This window comes from Neofelis nebulosa, chromosome 5, assembly GCF_028018385.1.
Source record: "Neofelis nebulosa isolate mNeoNeb1 chromosome 5, mNeoNeb1.pri, whole genome shotgun sequence".
NCBI lineage: Eukaryota > Metazoa > Chordata > Mammalia > Carnivora > Felidae > Neofelis > Neofelis nebulosa.
In genome coordinates this window covers 97,844,259-97,870,356 of record NC_080786.1, presented here as the reverse complement: position 1 = coordinate 97,870,356, position 26,098 = coordinate 97,844,259, and positions in this window count along the sequence as shown.

Sequence of the window (26,098 nt, the reverse complement as noted above, 5' to 3'; positions counted from 1 at the left end):
GAGATCCATCCACATTGTTGCAAGTATTAGTAGTTTGTTCCTTTTTATTGCTAAATAGTATTTCATTATATGGATATATCACAGGTTATATATTCACCAGCTCATGGGTATGTGGACTGTTTCCAGCTTTTGGTGATTATGTGGAAAGCCACAATAAATAATTGCATACAGATTTTTGTATGAGCATATGTTTTCATTTCTCTTGGGTAAATACCTAAGCGTAGGATTGCTGAGCTATATGTTAAACATTTATTTAATGTTACAAGAAACTTCCAAACTGTATTCCAAAGTGGCTATACCATTTTGCTTTAGTACCAGCAATGAGCATTCCCATTGCTCTGCTTTCTCACCAGCATTTGATATATATATTTTTTAATTTGAACAATTCTAATATGTGTGCAGTGGCATCTTATTGTAATTTCAATGAAAAATAATGTTAAGCATCTTTCCACATGCTTATTTGTCATTGATACATCTTTAGTGAAGTGTCTGATAAAATCTTTTGCTTTTTAAATTTTTATTATTATAATGTGAGAATATATATTCTGGATACAAGTCCTTTATCACATTTATGTTTTGCAAATATTTACTTCCAGTCTGTTACTTGTCTTTTTATTTTTTTAGAGGTGTTTTTCAAAGAAGCAAAGCTTTGAATTTTGAGCAAGTTCAATTTATCAATTGTTTTATTTTATGGTTTATGTTTTTTGTTTCCTCTTTAAAACTTTGCTAAACCAAGGCCATGGAAAATTTTCCTTTTTTTTTTTTTTTTTAGTTTTTAGAGTTTATATATGGAACTGGGGTTGATTCTTGCCTGCAGTGCTCCCCTCTCTTAAAGATGACTTAGTTGGAATTTGTTTCTGGCAACCAAAAAGTTTTGACTAATGTAGATGGGATTGTTCACAAATGTTAAATCATTTCTTAAAATGTTTGTCATTTATCTTTGGAGTTCTATTTCAAGGCAACATGTCAATTCTTTCCAAAATTAATTTCAGTGAAAATCCCATCAAGATTTATTTATTTGAACTTGACAAAATGAATTTTTAACCGGGAAGAATAAGTGGGTGAAAAGAGCAATGAGAATTTTAAAAATGAAATAGACTTTGGCTATAAGGTATTAAAACCTACAATAAACCGTGATAATCGAACCAGTGTGGGGCTGGGTGGGAATCAATGGGCAAAGCAATGGAACAACATAACGGGTGTAGATACAGGCCTAGCATGTATGTTTTATATTAGAATAGAAAATAATTCTCTAATCATTGGTACTGGTAAAATTAGTTTAAAAAATATATCTTTAACTGTCATCAAAATGCCATATGAATTAGAACAAAATATGGAAAACTGAAAGATTCAGAGTCTGAAATTGCAATCCTGAGCAGGCTGGCACCTTCTTGGTCTTTTTCTCAAATCAGATTTGCTCTTTTTATGTGATTTAACCAGATTTCATGATTGCGCATACAGTCTGCATCCCATTACAACACACCCAGGTCATGCAGCAATATAGGTTGTATTGGTCTTCTTTGTTGAAAGCAGAAGTACTCTGTTTTGATGCACAAATTTATTTATTTTAGTCTACTACTCGTCAGAAACATTTGTATTCAGGCAAGATTTGTGAAATAGTTTCCCCGCCAAATTAAATGTGGCTTCTAATATATTTCCAGAGGGAGCATTTTATATATATTCTTGAGAGCGTGGGGTCTAGGGAACAAAGTAGAGGGCCTGGATTGACTGTAGTGTTTCCTGTGAGGTGAAGCCACATTTTTCTTCTCTTCATAGATGCTCCAGCCTGGGGGATTAATGTTTACCTTGATTTAATGTCTCATCAGAAGCATGACATCCACAGCAGTCTGGCTGCAGCAGGATTAAATGAAGCATGGCCGTTTCTTCAAGACAGACTTAAACCTCAAGCCTTCAGCCCTAGAGGGGCGGGGTGGGAGATGAAAAGAGAACAAAAATCTATTGAACTCCCAGTAGTAGAGGGAGAAAGAAAAATTTAAACCCCTTCACCACGGGCACAATTTAGGGGCTGAGATGAGGTTTATATTTAAAAAAAAAATTCTAGGAGTTAAATCCAAGTTTAGGAGGGTTTTGGCTCATAGGTACACCACTCTGGGGGTCAAGGATGATGTGCAGCTGGCCCTGGACCACTTCTAACCCACACCCATCAAAGTGACCTTCAGACAAGGAGACAAACTCAGTCTTTAAGGCAGAAAGAAAGGGAGATTATTTTCAGTGTTTGGAAATTGAATCTAAAGCCCTGTCAGGACAAATTGTGCCAGAGCAGCATATTCTTCCTCCAAGAAGCAGGTCAATGAATGTAGGAAATGCTAAACTAGGGCAGGGTGAGGTCCATCCTGCCCAGAATTCTGCCTCTGACTGAGGATGGGTGGAGGGCTGTGGGAACTGAGCTTTATGGGTTTCTCTTTCCACCCCCAAATTTTCTGTGTTCCTTCACCAGAATCATTAAAGTATCTGGCAGTCATGAAATTTTCTTACAACCCTTGTATTTTTAGCCAGTATTATTTCAATGGGATAATGAGTACTTTAGTTCACTCAATGCTATATAAAGTGGTACTTATTTGTCCTAGAATCAACCACTTCCAGTTTCAGGGGTGGATCTAAATTCTTACATAGCAGAGTTTGGGGTTCTCATATTCATCCCTTCCATCTTCTGTATGACTTCATAGGCTCCATCCAGCCTTTCCTCTTATGGCCACTCTTCCCTCCTCCTCACATGGAGTTCATTGATTATCCCCTCCCCCGTTTTTCGTTCCTTTCTGGCACATTCTTTCTCTCCATCTCTCTCTCTCCTTCTCTTTCTTTCCTAGTTGTGCTAAAGAGACTTATACATGGTAGGCCTTTGGGCCATGCCTGTTCTTCTGTCACATTGTACTCCTCTTCCAGTCAGTGCCTAGCCCTGTAAGGGCAGTGAGTAGGCAGAGAGAAAGAACATTGGGCTAAAGAGACAGACCAAGTTTAAAAATCTTTCAGAATCACTTAATACCTGTATGACCTTGAGTAACTCAGCTTCAGGTTTGTTTTTTTATTTGCTTTTTTGTTTTGTTTTGTTTTTCAAATGAGAATACTTCACACATCTTTATAAATGATTTGAAAAGCCTTGGGTATGTAGTTCAACAGTCTGATAAAACTAGTCTATGTTTTGAACAAATCAATGCAGGTCTCAATACAGGGTCTGATTTGTTATCATTTCACTCCCATACTATAAGTAACACAGCTGAAAAGTCTAGTGGGTCCAGGTAATTAGCGACATCCACCTTCTTTGTCTAATTGGCAAGAACATGGCAACCAGTGGCCAGCAAGTAGAGACTTATATCACCACTTCCCCATCATACCTTGTAGTAGCAGTCTTTTTTCCCCCTTAAGTCTATTTATCTATTTTTGAGAGAGAGAGAGAGAGAGAGAGAGAGAGGGAGAGAGAGAGAGAGAACAAGCAGAGGAGGGGCAGAGAGAGAGGGGGCAGGGACAGAGGATCTGAAGCGGGCTCTGAGCTGACCACAGAAAGCCTGATGTGGGACTCGAACTCATGAACCATGAGATCATGACCTGAGCTGAAGACAGCCGCTTAACCAACTGTGCCACCCAGGTACCCCTCTTGTAGTAGCAGTCTTAAGGGAACATAATGATGAGAATCCTCATCAAATGAACCTAAAAGCTGGACACATAGGGGCTAATGTTTGCCATCACATTCTACAACCTCAAAGAAACTATCTCCAATACAACTATTCTCACAACTTATTTAAAAGCCTTGGGAAAATCCATTAGGGAGCTTTTGAGCAAGAATTGCCCATCAGCAATGTCACCTTTTGGGCTGAAATTGCTGGGACCTCATATTCCCATCTCATTCAGTCATTGGGCAGTCCCAGAAAAGGCATGACCTTCGGGAGGCATTTCTCAGCAGCTAAGATAAACTCTGAAGGAGATGATAGTTGGAGGCTCTCTGCTAGCTGCATGCCCCACCCCTGGACAGCAAGTCCTTTCTTGAAGGGGGATCTGGACAGCAAATATTCTTGTCTACCATAATAAGTTATTGTTTTTAAATATACTCTAGTGCTATGTTTTCATTACTATGTCTTTAATATAACATTGCAACATGCATTACTTATTGCTGCATAACACTCCAAAATTTTATTAGCTTAAGTGACAGTGATTTAGTATTTTTCAAAGTTTTGTGTTGGTTGGGATCACCTGGGTGATTTTTCTGCTGGTCTTCTCTGAGGTCACTCATGTAGCTGTAGTCATACTCTCTTTCAGTCATAGGTAGAAGGTCTGAGATGGTCTTACTCACACATCTAGGGCCTTGATGTTGGCTGTTGGCAAGCTATGTCTCTTTCTCCATGTAATCAGTCTCTCATTTGGTAGCTTAGTCTATTTTTTTTTTTTTTAATGGAAGTGGATTGTCCCAAAGGTAAATATTGAAGCTGAAGCCCAGACACCAGAATTGGTTAAATCCTATTGATCAAAGCAAGTCATAAGATAACCCATATCTAAAAAGTAAGAGTAGACTCTACTTGATGGTAAGAGCTGTAACATATTGTGACTCCATTTTTCATCTACCACAGTCTATTCGTTAGCCTTCAAATACAGAACGTGCTTACTCCCCTCAAAGTTATTCCCATTACAGCATCATTATCAAGCTTGGAGACCACAGTCTCCATGTAATTTGGAACAAAACTGGATCATTTTGAAAGCCATAGATATGGTTGTGCTAAAAATAGCTGCATCTAAGAATTGCCATTCCTAAAAGAAAAACTCTTGATATCCTTAGTGACACAGATTATTGCCTAATCTTTGCTTTGAGGTTGGCTGGTTTTCCTGGGTGACTTATGGAAAGATCTTTAGATTTGTCATAAAGAATGCAGACATAACTCAAATCCTACATTATTAAACACCAGGGCTTCTCATTGTAGAAAATCAGTCTTGTTAATGTCAAATCAAATTCTGAACTTGATCAGTTTGTATGGTAAATAGGTATTTCAGTTGGTTCATTCCATAAGTAAGTCTTATTTCAGCCAAAAAGTGGAAAAGGATTGTTTCTCAAATATTACCTTGAAAACTGTTGCTCTTCAAGAAAAAGTTGAGGATGAGGGTTTATCTTTTTTTTTATCTCAAAGCATTCTGAGCCATCTAAAACTTAACCACATCTATTGTGGAAAAGTATGCTTGTGAGAGTGGTATCTCAAAATTTTTCTTGGCTCCATCTAGCTTTTGGGAGTCATGAACTCATTAAAAATCTAATGACAACCATTAGAAATTATCATATGCTCAGGATTTGGGGTTAATGGATCCCTTGGTATCTTTCATGATAATGTTACAGTTCTTAAAATTTAAGAGGCCTATGAATCAGCTCAGGTGCTTGTCAACAAAGGTAGAATCCCAGCAGGCTCCAGCATTTGTAATTGGTGTAGCCTGGATAGGACCAGGAATGCCCACCCCCCCCCTTCTTTTTTCTTTTAACAAAAACAGCAAATGAATCTGATGCAGGTTAATTTTGGCTGCATTTGAGAAACTTAGGGTTCATAAACCCTCCAATTAAAACCTTTGATGTTTCTGGATACACACACGCGAGTGCATGCACACATATAAAAGACTAAAAATAGCAGATGAATTACTTTTTTTCCTTTCCTCCAGTCCCAGTTACTGCACGAGAATTTGAGGGGTGCCTGAGTGGCTCAGTCTGTTAAAGTGCCTGACGTTTGATTATGGCTCAGGTCATGATCCCACAGTTTGTGGGATAAAACCCTATGTTGGGCCCTGTGCTGACAGCACGGAGCCTACTTGGGATTTTCTTTCTTCATCTCATCTCTCTCTACGTCACCTCCCACTCCCACCCCATGCTTAGGTACTCTCTCTCAAAATAAATAAATAAACTTAAAAAAGAAAAAAAAAGAATTTCAGTGAATCAGCTATTACATCTGCATCAATCTAATGATTACACTGGAGTGGACTTAAACTGTATAAATTTGTCTCATTGTATATGTAGAAATATATGGACTTCTTGGTTACTTAGTTGCAGTTTTAAAATCTTGACTCCTTGAGGGGCGCCTTGGTGGGTCAGTCGGTTCAGTGTCTGACCTCTCAGGTCATGATCTCATTGTTCTTGGCTTTAGCCCCACTTCAGGCTCTGTGCTGACAGCTCAGAGCCTGGAGCCTGCTTCAGATTCTGTGTCTCCCTCTCTCTCTCTCTGCCCCTCCCCTGCTCATGCTGTCTGTCTATCTGTCTGTCTGTCTCTCTCTCTCAAAAAGAAACATTAAAAAAAAAATCTTGACTCCTTGAAATTGCTATTGAAGACTAAACACCAACTATATATTTTCCAAATGATGTAATTGCTGTTAATTTATATGTATTTATTTTCACAAAGTTGGAATCAGTGTGGTTATCTGCTGCTTATAACATTTTCCCTACGCAGGGATGCAGTTATTTCCATATATCAACATCATCCATATACTTGCTATTTTATAAAGCCATAATACTCCATTGGGAAAATATGCCAGAATTTATTTCTCATTGGCAGGTTTTGTGTGTGTGTGTGTGTGTGTGTGTGTGTGTGCACGCGCGCAGGTTCTATTTAACATCAGCTGTATGCTGTGGCACCTCTTTTTTAAAATGATTATTGTGACCAGAAATTATCAAGTGAAAGCAAGATGGAAACATCCTAAAAGATACTTGGGTCTTAAATTGGTACATAATTAGGCCCCCAAATACGTAATAAATTTAACCCAATATATTGTCAAGAAGTGAAACACAACTTTCGGCATTAAGAAGTTTGATGTTTTTAGATTCTTGAAAGGAATGTAGCAACTAGGAATAGGTAGAGAGAAGCTCCTCCTGTGGGAAATATCAACTGTATGCAAATTTATGAAGTTTAGTTCATAAGCAGGGTAGAGGGCAGTTGGATGATACAGAAAGAGAACTAAATTGAAATGATAATGGGTGTTGTTTCACAGACTTCCTCAACAGACAAAATAAGCTTCTACAATGGCAGATTCTAAAGATAGATATTGGTGTTTCAGGAGACATCAGCTCTCTTGAAATCTGTTGGAAGTCTAATTTGGCTAAACGGAGGGCATCTGAAAAATTTTTGACTATGAGACCATTACTGAGAAAGTAAAAGATTTAATATAGGCGGGGCGCCTGGGTGGCGCAGTCGGTTAAGCGTCCGACTTCAGCCAGGTCACGATCTCGCGGTCCGTGAGTTCGAGCCCCGCGTCGGGCTCTGGGCTGACGGCTCGGAGCCCGGAGCCTGTTTCCGATTCTGTGTCTCCCTCTCTCTCTGCCCCTCCCCCGTTCATGCTCTGTCTCTCTCTGTCCCAAAAATAAAAATTAAAAACATTAAAAAAAAAAAAAAAAAAAAAAAAAAGATTTAATATAGGCAAATATCATCCTAGACTTGAACCGAAGAAGGAAAAACTGATTTATTAATGTAATAGTAAATGCCTCATGCCAAAGAAAAGGAACACTGGGCTTAGTTATTCATGTGCCATAGACTTTAAAAGCCAATTGTTAAAATGCATCCTTGACATTCTGAAAGGGAAAATAGATGATGAAGGGTGGAAAGCTCTCTAAATGTAATTTGGACTGTACAAAAGTTTTGGAAGGTTCAAAGAGAAAGGCAAAAGGAAAGACATCTAAGGAAAATAATGTGGTTGCATAGGTATTCCATTCTACATCCAAGTGAATAAAAGACTTTTGCAAAAGATATAAATAGACATATAATGAAAGATAAATATAAAAGAATGACAGGAATGTAAGAAAAGCACTAAGAAGCCTAAAACACAGGAGAAGTGAATGGGGTTTAGAGAGAGACAAAAAGAGGAACAAACGTTTATTCTAACTATGTAGAATAAGAAGTTATAGGTCCATGGTATCAATGAGGGGTACAAGAAACCTGAGATTTGCACATGCTATTTCACTTTTTTTTTTCTTAAAGTAGGCTCCATGCCTAGCTTGGAGTCCAGTGCAGGGCTTGAATTCATGACCCTGAGGTTAAGACCTGAGCTAAGATCAAGAGTTGGACCCTTAATTGAGCCACCTATGTGCCCCACTATTTCACTTTTTATTTTTATTATTTATTTTTTAAATGTTTTTATTTTTGAGAAAGAGAGCATGAGAGGGGGAGGGGCATGGAGGAGGACAGAGGATCTGAAGAGGGCTTTGTGCTGACAGCAGCGAGCCTGATGTAGGGCTCAAACGCACAAACCTTGAGATCATGACCTTAGACACTCAACCACCTGAGTCACACAGGCACCGTATTTTACTTTTTAAAGGGAGACACGTTAATGCAAGGAAGTATGACCTAAACAACTGAATTTTAATTTTTATCAGCATTTGGAATTAAATTTTAAGTAGAAGGCTTGTGAACTTTTAAAGAAGAATGTGATGATCACCAGGAACCTATAAGCATTCACCAAGTATGAGGGAAGCATATTGATTTCATATCATTTTAAAGTAGTGATTTTGACTGCTAATTCAGGAAAATATCATTGGCTTAGGGTTTGATTTAAGTGTAGAATTTGATCCTTTTTCCTTCTTGTTATTTAGGATAAGATGGTTAAAACGCTTTGTAGATTGTTAAAAGAATTAATAACTTGTCTAATAGCTATTGTTTAATATTTAAGGAGCGTCTTCGTCTTTTTGTCTAGAATATGGCTCTGTCCTGGAAGTTCAAAATTTACACCAGTGACTTGAGAAAAGGAATATATTCAAACATGAGTTTTAGATAAAAAGAAATCTCACTATGACAATTTTATGTGGGATGTTGCTTACTCAGATTTGACTCTTGGACACCACAAGTGAATCCAAGCCAGCCACAATGGACTATAAGGATAACAAGAAGGATTTGTTGACTTTTTCTAACTATCCCCCAGTCTGTGAAAAGAACTGAGAGTTCACTCCACTGTGGTAGGCTGAATAATGGCCCTGAAAGACATCTAAGTCTTAATCCTTGGAGACTGTGAATATGTTACCTTTGTGGTAAAAAGCACTTTGCACATGTGATTAAGGATCTTGAAATTGGAAGTTTCTCCTACTTTGTCTAAGTGAGTCCAATGTGATCATAAGTATTAGGAGAGGGAATAGGAGGGTCAGAATCACACAAGAAGATGTGAAGATAGAAGCAAAGGTTGGAGTATATGGGCAGCTTCTAGAGCTCTCCCCTAGAGTTTCCAGTTGGAATGCAGCTCCTGACTTCTGACTTCCAGAACTGTTAGGTATAATAAATTTATGGTGTTTTGAGCCATCAAGTTTGTGATAATGTGTTACAACAATGAAAACTAACACACCTACCATAAGAAAACTAAGGGTTGTATGAGGAGATCTGATATAAATTTCTAGTTTTTCCTCAGGGAGGAAGAGATGATAACTGTTTATTAGTGGGACTAAAAGACTCATCCTTATCTAGACCCACCTGTATATATCTTATGTTGTTTTTGTTCCATTTTGTTCGACTATAGTATAACTGCTTACTCAATGCCTTTGTTACTTGGCATCTTGCCAAATTTTAGTTGGTGGAAACAGCCTTTTTTTTTTTTCTTTAGACTGTAATTCTAGCCTTTATTAATAATTTTATCTAAGGGATGTTTCAAACATTTTGTGAAAAATTTCAAACCTACCTTTGGACACTGTTAAGGAGTTAGCTAATCACTTATGTTCTTTTCCCCCAGCTTTATTGAGATGTAATTGATATGACATTTTTTAAGTTACAATGTGATGATTCGAGACATATGTATATTATGAATATTTACCACAGCAAGGTTAGTTAACACATCCTTTGCCTTACATAATTACCATTTGTTGTTATGATGGAGAGAACATTAAGGCTCTACTTTCAAGTATACAGTACAATATTGTTAACTATAGAAACCATGCTACACATTAGATGCCTGGAACTTATTCATCTTATAACTCAAAGTTTGTACTCTGACCAGCATCTCTCCTGTTTAAGCCAACCTTCAGCCCCTGGAAACCACCATTCTACTGTTGGAATACATTCTACCTATGTATTTAGCTTTTTTTTTTCTTTTTCAAGATTCCACATGTAAGTGATACCATGCAGTATTTGTCTTTCTCTATCTGGCTTATTTTACCTAGTACAGGTCCATCATATTGCCCAAATGGCAAGATGTTCTTTCTTTTTGTGGCTGAATAGTATTCCTGTGTGTGTATCTGTATCACATTTCCTTTATCCATTGATGGACACTTAGGTTATTTCCATATTTTGACTATTGTGAATAATGCATCAATGAACATGGGAGCACAGATATCTCTTAAAGGTAGTAATTTTATCTTCTTTGGATATATATCCAGAAGTGAGATTGCTGGGTCATATGTTCTATTCTATTTTTAATTGTTTGAGGAACCTCCATACTGTTGGCTATAGTGGCTGCACCAATTTATATTCCTAGCTATAGTGTACCGGGGTTGCCTTTTCTCCACATCTTCACCAGCATTTGCTATCTCTTGCCTTTTTGAAAATAGCTATTCTAACAGGTATGAGGTAATCTCTCCTTGTGGTTTTGATTTGCATTTCTTTGGTAGTTAGTGATGTTAAGTACCTTTTCATGTACTTGTTCATTTACATGTTTTCTTTGGAAAAATATTCAAGTTCTCTGCCCAATTTTTTAATCAGATTGTTTATTTTTTTTTGCTATTGAGTTGTAGGAGTTCTTTATGTAATTTGGATATTAACCTTTTATCAGATATATGGTTTGGAAATATTTTCTCCCATTCTTTAGGTTGTCCTTTAATTTTGTTGATTGTTTCTTTTGCTATGCAGAAGCATTTCATTGGATGTTGTCACACTTGTTTATTTTTGTTTTTGTTGCCTGTGCTGTAGGTGACATATCCCAAAAATCATTGCCAAGATGTCAAGGGGCTTTTGCCCTGTGTCTTCTTCAAGAGTTTTAGTCTCAAGATTTACATTTAAGTCCTTAATCCATTTCAAGTTAACTTTTTTGAGTGGTATAAGATAGGGTCCAATTTCATTCTTTTGCATGTGTTTATCCAGTTTTCTCAACACCATTTGTTGAAGGGACTATCCTTCCTCGTTTAGTAGTCTAAGCTCCTTTGTCAAATGTTAGTTGACAATAAATGTGCATTTGTTTCTGAGATCTTGATTCTGCTCTACTGGTCTATGTCTTTTTTTTTTTTTTAACTGAAATATAGTTGACGTACAATATTCTATTAGTTTCAGGTATACATCATAGTGATTTGATATTTTCATAGATTATTAAATGATCCCCATAAGTCTATTACCATCTATCATCACACAAAGTTATTGCAGTATTATCGATTATATTCCCTATGCTGTATATTATATCCCCACGACTTTTAGAACTAGAAGTTTGTACCTTGTAATCCCCTTTACCTATTTCATCCTACCCTTCCTAATTCCTCGTACCTCTGATAACCAAATTTGTTTACTCTATGTGAGTCTGTTTGTTCATTTGTTTTGTTTTTAGATTCTGCATGTATGAATGAAATCATATGGTTTCAAACCCTGATTTCAAATTATGTGTCTATTTTTATGCCAGTGCCATACATACTGTTTTGATTATTATAGCTTTGTAATATAGTTTGAAATCAGGAAGTGTGATGCTTTTAGCTTCTTTCTCAAGATTGCTTTCTCAAGATTTGCTTCAGGATCTTTTGTAGGTGCATACAAATTTCAGGATTGTTTTTTCTATTTCTATGAAAAATGCATTAAAATTTTAATATGGATTATGCTGAATCCACAGATAGCTTTGGGTGGTATGGACGTTTTAGCAATATTAACTCTTCTAATTCATGAATGTAGGTATCTTTCCATTTGTTTGTGTTGTCTGCAGTTTGGTTCCTCAATGTTTGATTTTTATGGTATATGGATCTTTCGGTTTCTTGATTAAATATATTCCTACTTATTGTTTTTTGTTTGTTTGTTTGTTTGTTTGTTTGTTTGTTTGTTTGTTTGTTTTAAGTAGGCTCCATGCTGGGTGTGGGCTGGGCTATATGCAGGGTTTGAACTCATGACCCTGAGATTAAGACCTGAGCTGATATCGATACCAACTGAGCTCCCAGGTGGCCCTATTTTATTTTTTTGATGCTATCATATAAGGAATTATTTTCTTGATTTCTTTTATAGATAATTCATTGAGAGTGTATAGGAATGCAACTGATGTTTGCTTTTTTGTTTTTTTATCCTGAAACTTTATTGAATTTATTGATTAGTTCTAATAGGTTTTTTGTAATCTTTAGAATTGTCTCCATTTAAGATCATGTCATCAGCAGAGACAATTTTACTTCTTTCCAATTTGGATGCTTGATTGCTTTGGCTAAGCTTTTCAGTACTATGTTGAATATTATGTTGAATATTAGTGGTGAGAGTGGGCACCTTTTTGTTGTTTCTGATCTTATAAGGATGGTTTTCTTTTCTTTTCTTTTTTTTCTTTTTTTTTCTTTTGAGAGTGAGAGAAAGAGTGAGAGCGAGTGAGCGAGAGAGAGAGAGGGGAAGGGAGGGCAGAGGGAGACGGAGAGAATCTTAAGCAGGCTCCATACCTAGCGTGGAGCCCTACGTGGGCTTGATCTCACAACAATGGGCTCATGACCTGAGCTGAAGTCAAGAGTTGGATACTTAACAGTCTGAGCCACCCAGGTGCCCTGGGATAGTTTTCAACCTTTTACCATTGAGTACAATGTTAGCTGTGGGTTTGCCATATATGGACTTTATTGAGTATACTTCCGTATTCAGTTTGTTAACAGTTTTTATCATAAATGAATATTGAATTGCATCGAATGCTTTTTCTGTATCTATTGACATGATCATAAGATTCTTTTGTTTTTCCTTCTATTAGTATATCACACTAATTGTTTTTCCATGTTGAACAAACTGTGGCTGCATAGTCTTCCCATGAGAGTGTGCACTGCAGTGGATGCCAGTGATATGGGTTGGGCCAGGGTGTGCAGTTGGACAGCTGGAGGGTGATTTTGGCTAGTTGCAGGTGAGCCGACTGGTGCAGTCCAATGGTAGGAGACAGGCCCAAAAGAGGCTGTTGGGGCCTTGGCTATTAGAGTATTTCCATACCTACAAGATCTTGCCATGGGTGTGCACATGGCAATGGGCGTCAGCTACCTGAGTGTAAGCTGTTACCTTGCACTCAGGCATCTGCAGAGGCCTGGGCTGGCTACTTGTGTGGGTCCTAGGCTCCAGTGGTGGGGGTGGGGGGAATGAGAGAGGAATTTAAGTGTCTGGCATCAGTAAACATGAATATCTTTGGGGAAAAAACCCAGTGAAATATGCAGGGGGGTCCACAACAGCTGTTCTGGCTATGGCTTTGTTTCTTCAGTGGTGAAAGCTACTGGGATTGTCTCCAGAGCTGGTCACTGGGAAATGCAGTCACTTCTGCTATATGGATGATATTGGTAGCTTCTGCTTTTCTTCCCTCTTCCTCCCAGCTATTTCATCTTAGTTTTTCCTGTCTCTGGGGTGAAAATGAAGTGCATTCTTTGTGCAGTATCCAAAAAGGCTGGGAAACCTGATGGCTCACCTTACTCTCTCTTTCCCTGTGAAGGGAACTATTTTTCATTGGGAAGTTCTCTTTTGTTGTTGAGCCATGCCAGCTTGGGGAATGTGATGACAGAAGCAAAACAAAGCTGGTACTTCTTTTGTCATGAAGTTATTCTCAACTTTCCCCCACTGTGTTGCTAAAGTTTAAGTGGATTCCAAAGCTCTCACAGTGCAGTTTTGTTCCTGGATAGCTATCTAATTGATCTTGTGAGGGGATAGAAGCTGGAATCTCCTAATTTGCCATCTTGATGACATCACTATGGAAACATAACTTTTCAGTGCTAGCTCTTCATCAGATTATTTTCACTAAAGATTTTGTTTCCTCCAAATGCCTGCACTGTCTGTAGAGTATTGTAGCTCTCTGTCCAATCCAAATGTCCTGCATTGGTGTTCTTTTTTGTGATAAGTGCTCTCTGCTCTGGCACCATAGTTTTTGGTGAATTGTGTCAATAAGGGGAGCTTTAAATCCCAGAATGTACTCAGTTGAAAAAGAAACCTAATCATAGTGATTCAGAGGATGTCTGGATGAAACAAATTATATCAGTAAAATGTGGAGGTGTCAATTCAATTGATAATAAAGGAAAGGTACTGGAAAGAGCATCAAGAACCAGTTCCCATGATAAACACACAACCAAGACCATTCTTAACACTTCAAATGAAGGGATGACAGTCATCTCCACAGAGAGGTAATGGGGAAGAGGATCTTTCTTAAAACCATCCGCTTTACTGAATAGTTTATGGGGTTAGTGATTTATTTCAAGTCTCAGTGCCAACCTTAACTAGCTTAATCTGGACCTTCAAGTTTAAATCAAAGGATGACACTTTTACAAAAGCCAGAGTCATAACAAAGGTGTGTTTTACATTCAGTCAGCAAACCAATGGATAATTACTATCCATGTTCCCATAAAAAAAACCGAGATAATTTTCTCTTTGTGAAGAAGGGAATAAAGCTGTTAGATTTGTACTGACACCACACTCTTGATAATCCTTAGCAGTAACATAAACAGGCCATGAAAGGACATTGGAACCACGTTAGAATCCAGACATAATGCAAGATAAACTTCGATCACATAGAACTTCGTCACTCTACAGACAGCTTTACAATAGTAGCTTTTGCAACATGAGAGATATGTGAGGTCTAAGGTGAAGAATCATAAAATGAGTAAAATGTGTAAAAAAATATGATTGGGGCAATTACACAAAAATAACATTATTCCCAAATAGCCCAATTAGCGGTAGAACCAAGGATACAAGGTCAATTAGCATCCTTCCAAGTAATACAGTGTGAATTGGCTAAATTGGAAATGAAAAATACTTGATTGGTGAATATCGGAATTGCTCTGGTTCCTACCACTACCCAAACCTACAGCTCAATCTATTTACTTTCCTTCAGTATTCTTAGCTCTGCTCCCATTTAGTTTGTTTTGTTTTTGTTTTTGTTTTTTAAGTAGGCTTCTCACCCAATGTGGAGCCCAACACAGGGCTTGAACTCAAGACGCTGAGATCAAGACCTGAGTTGAGATCAAGAGTCAAACACTTATCCACACTTAACCGGCTGAGCCACTCAGATGCCCCCATTCAGCTTCTGTTATTATTCAAGGGAATTATAAGAAACTATTGATCAGTAACTTAGAAGTGTGTTTCAAGACAAATGTCAAAGACCGTTCTGTAGTGAAAAATCTGCCTCAAAAAGGCCTTTCTGACCTGAGAACATTCTGACTCTAGTCCTTCAATTAGAACATAAAGAGGGAATTTAATTAGCATGTCAAATCACGAGGTATTAAATACTGATAAAAATAATTTTAAACTGAGACTGCTAACTACTTTATTATTGGGGAGGATGGAAAGGAGAACCTCTCCCCAAATTTGTAGTGTGTGTTAATTTGACTGCCCTGTAATTGCATAGTCCTGTGCCATAGGTTCTTACCTGCAGCTGCTCAAATGAGCACATGAACCACTTATCCTGACAATTACCTGCCACAATGCCTGTCTGCCCTCTCCCTCACCAATCCTGTTAATCCTTCAAGACCCAGCTTGGACATTATCACCTTTGAGAAGATAAGACATCCTGGCCTAGGCTGAATGCTCCCCCCTTAGGAGCTCCTATATGATACTGCACTCTTTCTTTCTCTTTTTGTAGTAGCATTGACAGTTTATTATTTCACTCACTAGATTAAACCACTTAAGGAAAGGGACTGGTATTTTTATGAATGCATCCAAAGCAAATTCTGACACATTGTAGATGCCCAGTGATCTGTTGAATGAATAAAAAAGGAATGCATATATTATTCCCCATAAACCAGAATAGAACAGACTTCTGAAAGGGCAGTTTCTTAGCAAAAGTCTCTAAAGGGTGGGACATTAGAACTTAATGGTCTTTATTAGAATGTAAGTGCCATGAAGGCAATGACTTGGTTGACTTTATTTACTGTTGTGTCCCTAGTACCAAGAATAATTTCTAATATGCAGTGGACACTCATTGAGTGTTAAATGAATGATTAAGTGCAAATTAATCAATAGAGGATCATTTGAAAAAAAAAATCCGGTTTCAAAGACTTCTATGGGAAGAGTCTCAAAGGTAACCACAATTATAATTTGAATGATATTTTATAGTTCATAAGACATACTTATTTAATTCTCTTAACAACATTGCTCAGTATATTTTATTACGACCACGTCCATTATGAAAATGAGGAAACCTGAGCTGAGAAAATGGCAAGCAGAACTGAAAACCTGGTTCTATGACCACAGATTTTGGGACCTTTGCACTACACTGAACTTTCTCAACCCCTGACATTAAACTTAATGGTTAGTTGGGAAAAAAGGAGCCCTATTTCATGGGTAGCATAACTTTATTTAAAAAATAGACATTTGAAATATCTGACCATCAAGTGACTAGACATAAAAATAAATAACTATGGTTCCCTGAATAACATAAAAGAAAGGTGATATAGGATGCCATGTCTAGGGTATAATTCTCCTTTCTAAAAATAAAAGCAAATTAACAAAAAAGATGCTCTGTGAGACCTTCTGTTGATAAAGAAGACAGATTTGATTTTTAACTCACTGAGAGAAACTGTCAGTATGCTTGCCTTAAGTGACAAGCAACTGACAAGTCTTGGAATAAACCAGAAAGAATAAATTATTTGTAGTAATTAATATAAACACTTATTTACCATTTATTTATTTACGATTGTGCTATAAGTAATGATAAATATGACAGATTGAGAAAAAATTAAAAGGATTATACTCAGCTGTATCTAGGGAAGATTATATCAATTCATCTTATGGATATGCAAAGAGATGATGGAGTGGATTTTGGAATCCAGCCCTAGATCTCTTCACCTAATCAGTGATATGTTTAAAGTCATTGCTTTAGGCTGAAGAATGCCCTCTCCCAAGAGATAATCCATGTCCTAATCTCTAGAACAGGGCAATTTTACATTATACAGAAAAAAGGAGGGTGGTTTACCGATGTGATTATATTAAAAATTTTGAGATGAGGAAATTATTTTGGATTATCCAAGTGGGCCCTAAGTGCAATCACATGTGTCTTTATAAAAGGGCATAGAGAAATCTCCTCACCTAAAGGGAGATTTGACATAGTCAGCAGAAGGGAAGGCAATGTGACCAGAGAGGCAAAGGTTGGAGTTGACGTATCCACAAACTAAAGAATGCTGGCAGTCATGAGGATCTGGAAGATGCAGGGAATAGATTCTTCCCTAGAGCATCTAGAGGGAGGATGGCTGTGCTGACACCTTGAGTTTGGCCCAGTAAAACTGAGTTTAGACTCCTGGCCTCTAGAATTATGAAAGAATAAACTTTTGTTTTTTAAGCCACCAAGATTGGGGTACTTTGTAATAGCTGTCATAGGAAACAAATACACCCACCACACATATAGCATTAGCAGGTAGTTTTGGAAAGTGCTGCTTTGATTTAGATGAGGGGGCCTGATAGAATCAATGGGGGACAAGTATCCTGTTTGAACTTGACTCTGGTCCTGAAAACAGGAAACATTCTGCTTGATACTAGAAAAGCACATTGTTTTTTCTCTTCCCTAAAGAATTCAAATTGGATTTGAACATTTTGGGGGCAGGGGAGCTAACACATGGAAGCAACCACATGGATAGCATGACGGAGATAATAGTCTTATGTTTAATGATCTCCCCTGGAAAATTGAAGAATAACTCTTAGGTTTTTAGCTTGGGCAAGTAGAAGCCATGGAGGAGACTACTAGAAGAACCAATTGGGCTAGTGTGGGCAGAGGTATAAATTGAGAATTTCATTCTCGACGTGTTAAATTTAGGCTCTCTGTTAGGTACCTAAGTACATAGGTCAAGTAGTCAAATGAACATAGGGATTTGAAGCCCAGGAGAGAGGTTAAGGCAGAAGACAAACATTTGAAAGAGTTAAAGAGAAAGTAAATGTTAGAAATCTAACTTAATATTTTATTCTGACTATCTAATATACTGATGCATATTTTATTGATCATGTATTTTAAAATATATTTCTATTCCTTGCCATTTTTGCAGCTCTGTTAGTTAAGATTATATAAAATATCATTGAATCCCTCATTGCATTTATTATTTAGAAAGCATAATGCTCAATGAAGTCATTTCTCTGTACACAAGTAAAATGTGATAAAATCTATATCTATACTAGGTAGCTTTCTCTCATTAAGCATGAGAGATATCTGAACACTGTTTTTAGCAACTTTTTTTTTATCAGAAGTGAGTAGAGACCAACCCCTTGCTAAAGTAATCATAGAAATCAGAAAAAATATCATTATACACATCATAGGACTGCATGTAATTATATATTTTTTAACTTTTTTTAATGTTTGTTGTGAGAGACAGTGAGCACGAGCAGGGGAGTGACAGAGAGAGAGGGAAATAAAGAATCCCAAGTAGGCCATGTGTTATTGGTGCAGATCCTAGTGCAAGGCTTGATCTCACGAACTGTGAGGTCATGACCTGAGCCGAAATCAAGAATTGGACACTCCACCAATTAAGCCACCCAGGCACCCCCTTAGAAACTTAAATATTTTTCAGACCTAACTCTTGTAAGGATAACTTCCCTATTATGTACTACTAGGGACTTTATGGAATTTTTTTAATATAAATTGAATGTCTTTTTTAATTACATGTAAGTACCGTAAAGAAACTTATGACAATCCCACTAAAATACTTAAGTCTGTAGGTGATACGAAGTGTGCTATAGTTGTAGTTCACAAATATAGTCATATTATATTTTGGATTAACCTCTTGAGCCTCCACCTTTGCTTTTATCAGGAAATCAAAATCTTTTGAAGTGTCCAAAAATCATTAGGATTTACTGTTATACTCTACCTGCACAATCCCAAAGAGGAGCTGACACATTGCTGTCATGGAAGAGACTTGGGGTCTGATTAGTCCACTATCATGTAAGTGTTGTTTCTTACCACCAAATGATCCTACAGATGAAGACTGACCTTACACAGCCTGTTTGACTATACTTATCCAGTGCTTATAGAAGGATGCCCCATGCTTGGGGTTCTGAAGCTTCAGCCTTAGCACTCAGGTTAATGTCACTTTTCAGGGATTAGCTCATGCTGAGATTCCTTGTCTGGTATTTATCTTTTGTATCAGAATGCTTTTTTCCTAAACCTTTCAAACAAAATGGTCTTACTACTCATTTTTTATCAAACAGTGGGGTTATTTAATCACCCTCTTAGGAGAGGCTATTCTTAATGACTCCAGAGTTCATAAAACTACCTTTCTTTTTATTTTAATTAAAAAAAATTTTTTTAATGTTTATTTTTGAGAGAGAGAGAGAGAGAGAGAGAGAGAGAGAGAGAGAGAGAGTGTGGCTAGGAGAGGGGAAGAGAGAGAGGGAGACACAGAATCTGAAGCAGGCTCCAGGCTTCAAGCTGTCAGTGCAGAGCCTGACACAGTGCTCAAACTCATGAACTACAAGATCATGACCTGAGCTAAAGTCTGATGCTTAGCCAACTGAGCCACCCAGGTGCCCCACACAACTATCTTTCTAAAGATGGCTATTGTCAGAGTCAAAAGTGTTTGTCCTAAGGAAGATTTTTCAAGTGATTTTGTAGGCATTTGGTTCCTTGTCCACTATAAGAAAAAAAATCATAGTTTAATCCCTTTTTGCACATTCCATTTCATAAAGAATGAAGAATTCCAAATAAATTATCACTTAAATAAAAACGCAAAACACAAATCATTCCTTGAAGGGATTTGCATGATTTTCTAAATATGGCAAAAATTTCAGTGTGCCTGAGTATCATCTGGAAGAGAATGATCTTTAATTAGGAAGTTCCATCTCAGCATAGTACAAACTGTCACAGGTTTATACTGCATTACTCTATAAACATTTAAAACATGATAGCAAGTTGAAAGGACTTCTGTCTTGGCCATGCCAGAGTAACGTGTTCCAACTTGCCCTCTTATTGTAATCCAGCAGATAACTGGAAATTAGTACAGGACTGTGGTTCCTACAGAAGGGAAACAAATGAGGCGAGCCCTATGATAACCCTGGCTTGGACTCTTGAGGTACTTTCCATAGATCATATCGTAGGAAGAGAAAATCAAAGTAAAGCCAGACGTGCTTACTGAATCAAGGAGACAGAGATCAGAGGTTGGAGAGAAGACAATACCCAGAATTTGTGGAGCAGAAAACTGCATAGAGGGAAACTATGCATAAAAGGAGCTTCAGAAATGTACACTGGGTCATTTATGTATGTTGCTAATTATGAAGCTGTGCATAATTTAAGCACAACTCCACGTGGCCAGGCAAGTATTATTGGGAGATCTAAGCTGAACAATTCCAGGAGATATCACAGAACTGGGCCACATTCAAATTCTAATCAGCTGGAGCCTAGACTCTTTGCTGAATACCTGAGGTATTCATATGAATTGCACCTAAAGAGTTTGCATCTTAGCATCAAGGGTAAAAGAGCCCTAGAATAAAGGGTATTTTATTTTATTTTTTAACGTCTTATTTATTTTTGAGACAGAGAGAGACAGAGCATGAACGGGGGAGGGGCAGAGAGAGAGGGAGACACAGAATCGGAAGCAGGCTCCAGGCTCTGAGCCATCAGCCCAGAGCCCGACGCGGGGCTCGAACTCACGGACGGCGAGGTCGTGACCTGAGCTGAAGTCGGACGCCTAACTGACTGAGCCACCCAGGCGACGAATAAAGGGTATTTTAAACCTCCTCATCATTGAAAAGATCAAAAACAGCTCTAAAAAGGATCCACAAGTAAGTTCAATGCTTGAAAGGACAAAATTCAACACTCTTAAAGAAAGGTGATTAAATCCAGGCACTAAACAATGTAAAACGCAGTGTCTAGCATCCAACAAAAATTTGGAAGATATGATAATAAACAGAAAAACTGACCCACTGCCAGGAGAAAAATTAATAGAAACAGAATAGATACATAAAGATAGAATTTGCAGACAAAAACTTTAAAATAGTTATAAACATGCTCATTGATTAAATAAAAACAATAAAAAAGAGACAATGTAATAAATACATAGGTGTATATATCCAGAAAGTTTTCCCTTCTGTGTAAGCTATAGAAAACTGCAAGAAAATGTCACTTCCACCCTATAGGAGGTTGAGTAATATCTCCCTAAAGATGTCCAAGACTCAGTATTGATAAAATGCCAGCTGTCCCCAAATTTATCTATAGATTTAATGGGATCTCAATAAAAATTTCCGCAGACATTTAAAAGAAATTCACACCCTAATTATAATTTCTGCATGGAAATGCAAAGTTTTGGGAACAGCCAAAACATCCAAAAACAGCTTCTTGGAAAGCCCAAGTTTTTACGTAACAATGTAGTGTTTCTTAATTTTAATACTTGCTTACCATCAAGCTATATTAATCAACATTGTGTGGTGTTGTGTGGGGATGAATATATAGATCAGAAGACTAGAAATAGACCCATATACATCTATTCATTAGATTTTCCACGAAGATACCTAGGCAATTCAATGAGGGAAAGTATACTCCTATAAACAAATGGTACTAGGAAAACCAGATGCTTATTTGGAAATAGAACTGACTTTCACCTCACAAAAAAGTTTTTAAGTCTAAATTTATCATAGACCTAAGCATAACCAAATCTATAACACAAATGAAAACAAAACCTTCACAACTTGATACTATACAAAAACTTCTTAGCATACAACCACATGAACTAGGAAAAAAAAAAAAAACCAAAAAACTGATAATTGGACACCAGTAAAATTAAAGCTTCATTCTCTTTATAATAAAATGGAAAGACAAGCCACAGACTGGGAGGAAATAGCTACAATAAATATGCTATATGTACATGGTATATATTTAAAATGAGTAGCAGGTAGTTTTCACAAAAGAGGATATTTGGGTGGCCAATAAATATGTGAAACTGTTTAATATTACTTACCATCATTGATATGCAAATTAACACTACCACCTACACACCAGAATGGCTAAAATTTTAAAAGAGTGACAGTACCAAGGGTTGTGGAAAAAACAGCAATTGGAGCTCTCATACATGTTGGTGAGAAGGTAAAAATGCTACAACCACTTTGTATAAAGAGTTTATTCATTTCTTATAAAGTTATGGATAATACTTATGATGCAGTCTATCAATTCTATTCCCAGATAATTACCCAAGAGAACTAAAATGCAGTCATCACAAAGATTCATGCACAAATATTCATTGCAGCTTTATTTGTAATAGCACAAAGTTAGAAACAACCCAACCATCTATCAGCATGTCAATGGACAAATTTTGGTCTATATTTGTGACATTTATATGACAAATATAGGAATACTGTACAGTAATGGGCAGAGATACATATGCAGTGACATGGGTGTATCTCAAGAACATTCTGTGTGAAAGAAGCCAGACACAAAAAAGTAAATATTATCCCAGTGGTGGGATAATGGAGAACAGGTAAATGTAATTTATAGTGAGATAAAGCAGACCAGTGGTTACCTGGTACCATGAGTATGGTGATTAATGCAAAGGGACACGAGGGAGTTTTTAGGATGAGAGAAATGTTCTATTTCTTGATTGTGATGTGGTTACACAGATGTATACATTTAGCAACATTCATTAAACTGTACATTTAAAATAGATGCATTTTATTATATGTGAATTATATTTTAATGAAGTTGACTTCAAAAAAGGCAGTAGGTCTAGAGAAGGGATGCTAAATTAATAAAAAGGATTTGGAGAAATGATAAATCTTAGACTCTAGCTTGGAAAGATCAAGTCTGAGGGAAAATAAGACTAAAGCTTTAAAATTTTGAAGTAGGCTGAACATAACTTTTCAAAAAAATTCAGTATTTTAAGAGGAAGTGTCCTTTATAAGCCAAATGTTTGTGGTCTCCCAAAATTCCTATGTGGAAGCCCCAACCTCCAGTGTGGCTGTATTATGAGATGGGGACTCCAAGGAAGTAATTATAGTTTTTAAGGAGGTCATAAGGGTGTGTCCCTGATCTGATAGGTTTAGTGTCCTTATTAGAGGGACACACTAGAGCTCACGTACACCATGGAAAGCCAAGTGAAGACAAAGTGCGAAGGTGGCTGTCTGTAATCCAGGAAGGAGGCTTTCACTAGAAATTAAATTTACCAGCACCTTCATTATGAATGTGTAGTCTCCAGAGTATGAGAAAATGAACTTCTATTATTTAAGCCATTAAATCAAAGTATTTTGTTAGACAATTAAGACATATTTTTTCTTTGTACTTTTTTTTAAGTAGGCTCCATGCCCAACATGGAGCTTGAACTCATGACCCTGGGATCAAGAGTCAAACACTTTACTGACTGAGCCAGCTAGGCGCCCCCAGACTAACACTATTTTTTAAACTTAAAATGGCAAGTTTAAGAATATAAAGGTTTGTAACACTTTACAGAAGAGGTAGTGATCTTATAAAGCTCAATAGTCCAAGAAGAGAGAGTTGAGCCTGAAAAAAAGTAGGTTCAATAGTAGATCATGGAAAATAATGGTAGGCAGGACATCAGTGTATTTCAAGGTTTACTGTTGTTTTTATAATGTTGGGTCAAGAATGGAAATCTCCATCCACAAAGAACTTGGTTCTAAGGTACTAGTCTTTTCTCTGTCTTGCAGAGAGAAAGTCTTCCAGTGTATATCCCTTGGCTTATCTTTTATTTCTTAATTACCCTTTCAATATTCTATATATGTTAATATCACTTGTCAGTGGGTACATGGCTTCCATTATAACACATATCAAGGTGCATGAGGAAACATAAGAGCATATTATCACATCTTATTATCTTATTATCACTGTTTTCATAGCACCTGTCACAGAGCCTGACAAGTCATAGGGACTATATACCTTGTACCTGAATATAATTCCCAGGTGGTATTCTCCAACCCTAATGTGCTCAGCACATTTTCCATCCCTTTCGTTTCGCATAGCGCTGCAGCTTAACAATGGAGACATGGCAAGAGCTCCAGAGAAGGAGTCAGTAACCTTGGGTTCTGGTTTTGTGGATGACTTTTTGACCTTGTAAAATTTATACAACCTCCTTGGCTTTAGCTTTTCACATATAGAATGGGGCTAAAACACAACTTCATTACTTTACAACTACATTACTGATATCAGAGGATATTATGAGAATGAAATAAGACAAGGTATGTGAAAGTGACTTCTAAACTTGTCAGTTCAATTTAAGTGTCAATTATCACTGTGTTTACCTTGCTATTATCAGATACTGTAGATTGAGCCTAATATCCAGTATTTACAATGTTTCCTGTCATGGCTTGGTTGTACTCCCACTGCCCATGATGACTTTTGGAAAAGAGGGGGAATTGAAATCTTTTTTATATCTATTTTTTTTTAAATAGTGTATCAATGAATTAGTGGATTCCTGTTTTTAAGACACACCAAGAAAAAATTAGTGTTGTGATTATTCTTTATCTTGATTGCTCCTGGAAAACTAATTGATACTTTATTTTCAGACTACCTAGCTACAAAGAATTGTATTTATATCTTAGAAGACTTTAATGTGAGTCAGTTGTATTAATGGACATATTAAAATTAATATAAGTAAAATGTATTAATATAAATTATCTCATCATTTACCTGAATTTCAAAAACAAAATTATATAAAAATATAAAAATGTGACACAAATACAATGAGTACACTTTATGTGCTGTCATACTAAAAACTCAGGCTTTATGGTGTACATCCTTTTCCTGAAAGATGCAACAAGCATAATGCAGCACTAAAAAAGTATATTACATATCTGTTTACCAGGAAATACCCATTTATTTGAAGGTAAAGTTACAAGGAAATCACATAGGAACAGGATTTGTTGGCACAGCATCTGCAGACACCAAATGAAACCAACCTTTTGAAAATATGTCATTTGCCATTTTTTTGTATTGTAGCTTTCAACGTTCTTACAGTTCATACACAGTTATTTCTGCTCTGTAGCATGTGCATTATACTCTGTGAGGTTTATGACATTTTCGTAACATGAAGTAGTCTCTGACAAATTTATTTCCAGTCTCTCCACTGAAGTCTGTGCTGCCTGTTGTTCTTGTATACGTAAGGCATCATGGCATCAAGTGGTCATTTGTAGTACACTGTCCGCAAAGACTAAACACCATGGAATTTCATTGAATTATGGGCAGGTCATGATTTTCAAATGTTTAGCTTAAAAAAAAATCTTTTTGAACAATCCCATTGTTTGTGTGACCATAGAGTAAAGATTTTCTGACATCCTTAGAAAACACTTATTTAAAAACATTTTTTTAAAAGTTTATTCCTTTTTTGAAAGAGAGTATGAGTGGGGTTAGGACAGAGAGAAAGAGAGAGACACAGAATCCAAAGCAGGCTCCAGGCTCTGAGCTGTCAGCACAGAGCCTGATGTGGGGCTTGAACCCATGAACCATGAGATTGTGACCTGAGCTGAAGTTGGACGCTTACCCAACTGAGCCACCCAAGTGCCCCAAACATTTTCTAGTTAAATAAACTGAATGAATAAATAGAATCAAAGCTAGTCATGAAACACTGTTTCAAGTCCCTCTGTCAAATGTTCTGTCAGAATTTCTGTTTATCACACAATAGGTTTGTATGGACTTACTTTCTGTTACTTAGGATTCTCCTGCATGGTCAGATAAGGAAGGTTCAGTGTTACAGTGATCCTGCAGAAATCACAAATTGAATCCTAGTCCTTTAATAATTGAGAATTAAGTGTATATGCCATTCTTTTGAAGATCAAATATAATATCTCTAAATTTCAAATTGGCTTTTTCCCCTCTGTTCTTTTGCAGTAGTTTGTTAGGGCTTAAAAATATGTACAGTGGGGGTGCACAATGAAGTCCATAACATCTTTGTTATTAAAATTCAGTCATGTGTCATTAATTTAAAATTATACATCTGAGGTGCTTAGGTGGCTCAGTTGGTTGAGTGGCCAACTTCTGCTCAGGTCAACATGGGGCTCAAACTCAGGAACTGTGATATCATGACCTAAGCTGAAATCGGACGCTTAACTGACTGAGCCACCCAGGT